The sequence below is a fragment of the Dipteris shenzhenensis genome, chromosome 2 (genome assembly GCF_047967505.1).
Source record: "Dipteris shenzhenensis isolate YYH24624 ecotype China chromosome 2, Dip_SZ_1.0, whole genome shotgun sequence".
NCBI classification, from domain to species: domain Eukaryota; kingdom Viridiplantae; phylum Streptophyta; class Polypodiopsida; order Gleicheniales; family Dipteridaceae; genus Dipteris; species Dipteris shenzhenensis.
In genome coordinates this window covers 65,891,785-65,894,455 of record NC_141597.1, presented here as the reverse complement: position 1 = coordinate 65,894,455, position 2,671 = coordinate 65,891,785, and positions in this window count along the sequence as shown.

Here is a 2,671-nt window from a genome sequence, read left to right as displayed (position 1 = left end):
GTGACTTCTAGACTCAGGCTCTCTAAATAGCCATGGAACCACAATCAATTGATGTTGATGCCAATGTTCATTAACACCCATACATGGGTCTCTAAATAGTTTTAGGACCGCACTTGATTCATGCGAGAGATCCAACTTAGATTGAAATTTGGCTGAGGTATCTTGAGCAAGGGTTTTGGGACATTGTTGCACCCAAAACATCATGACATTCATTGGTGACACCATAGAGGGCAAAAACGGACCTTTCTAAAAAGCTATGGGGTAGCATTTCATTCATGCCAGAGCTCTACTATGGTAGTTGCACCTGAATTAATCTCTGGCCAAGGTACCTTTATCAATGCTTTTGGTCCCTTCTTGCATGCCAAATATCCCAAGGAAACTAGGAGGCTTTCCAAGTAGCCTTAGAGCCCTGTTTTATGTAGGCCAGAGTTCAACATGCAGAGCCCTACATGAAATAAAATATGGCCAAACTCAGGTGATTTCTTGACTCAGGCTCTCTAAATGGCCATGGAACCACAATCAATTGATGTTGATGCCAATGTTCATTGACACCCGTACATAGGTTCTAAATAGTTATGTGACCGTGCTCTATTCATGTCAGAGCTCTGACTTAGATTGAAATCTGACATAGGTATCTTGAGCAAGGGTTTTGGGATGTTGTTGCACCCAAAACATCCTGACATTCATCCGTGAAGTTATCAAGGGCAAACATAGACCTTTCTAAAAACCTATGGGGTAGCAGTTCATTCATGCCAGAGTCTAATTAGCCCTAGAGCCCTATTTTATGTAGGCCAGAGTTCAGCAAGCATAGCCCCACATGAATTAAAATCTTGCCAAACTCAGGTGACTTCTTGACTCAGGCTCTCTAAATGGCCATGGAACCACAATCAATTGATGATGATGCCAATGTTAATTGACACCCATACATGGGTCTCTAAATAGTTATGGGACCTCACCCGATTCATGCCAAGGATCCAACTTAGATTGAAATATGGCTGAGGTATCTTGAGCAAGGGTTTTGGGACGTTTTTGTACACAAAACATCCTAAGATTCATCAATGCAATAGAGAGGGAAAACACATACCTTTCCAAAAAGCTATGGGGTAGCACTTCATTCATGCCAAAGTTCTACAATTGTGGTTGCACTTGAATTAATCTCTGGCCAAGGTACCTTTATCAAGGCTTTTGGGGCCTTCTTACATGCCAAATATCCCAACTATCATCCTAGGGGTACTTCAAAGAAACCAAGAGGCTTTCCAAATAGCCCTAGAGCCCTGTTTTATGTAGGCTAGAGTTTAGCATGCAGAGCCCTACATGAATTAAAACATGACCAAACTCAGGTGATTTCTTGACTCAAGCTCTCTAAATGGCCATGGAACCACGATCAATTGATGTTGATGCCAATGTTCATTGACACCCATACATGGGTCTCTAAATAGTTATGGGATTGCTCTCTATTCATGTTAGAGATCCACTTAAATTGAAATCTAGCATAGGTATCTTGACCAAGGGTTTTCAGACATTGTTGCACCCAAAACATGATGACATTCATCCGTGAAGTTATCAAGGGCAAACACAGACCTTTCTAAAAAGATATGGGGTAGCAGTTCATTCATGCCAGAGTCTAATTAGCCCTAGAGCCCTATTTTATGTAGGCCAGAGTTCAGCATGCATAGCCCTACATGAATTAAAACTCAGGTAATTTCTTGACTCAATCTCTCTAAATGGCCATTGAACACAATCAATTGATGTTGATGCCAATGTTCATTAACACCCTTAGATGGGTCTCTAAATATTTATGGGACTGCACTTGATTGATGTCATAGATCCGACTTAGATTGAAATCTTGCTAGTCTAGAATAGTGCAAGCTTATTTATTTTTGTTTGATCAAATATTAAATCAAGACAAACTTTTCTATTTTCAACTATCTAATAGAGATATATACAAAATGCGAGAGGTTTACAAAAGCACGCGAAGTATTTAACAAATTTGTTGTGAATGGGAAGTAGTCTCTTATTAAGAAGGGATGTAGTAGTGTGAAAGTTGCATGGAAAGCAAGTCTTTGATGAAACATCGAATGGGATGTGGTCTCTTAGAATGCAACAAGACGGAATTAATCCCAATGAGGTCATGTTTATCATTGTTTTAAAGGCATATTTAAGCTTGGTAGCCATTACTATGTGAAACTAAGTATCATATGGATCGTTAAGCATGTGCACAACCAACGAATTTAGGACAAGCATTTACATTAAACCGTATAGAAAATGAATCACAAATGGGACAAATTTTGCAAACCATGCAACAACATTTAAAGATTGCACTTATTCACTGGACAACCAGATGCTCGATACTTAAGTAAAATTGGAACAACAACTTAATTATAATATCATGAAAGAGAATAACTAATAATACATATTTTTTAGAGATTGTATATTTGAGGGAAAGGCTTTTCCTTGGTCCATTAAGAACATATTTTTTGAATTACTATCTATAATAGTAGCCCATACATTGAATCAGTGTCTCATATATGATCACAATCATGCAAATTTTATTTGCTTCCTTATTTCTTTAACATGGACAAGCTGATTGTTAGGGGTCAATATAATGCACAACTAAGTCCTAAATCCATATTGCCGAGAGATGGGATGTTAAACCATGATCTCAAGTGCA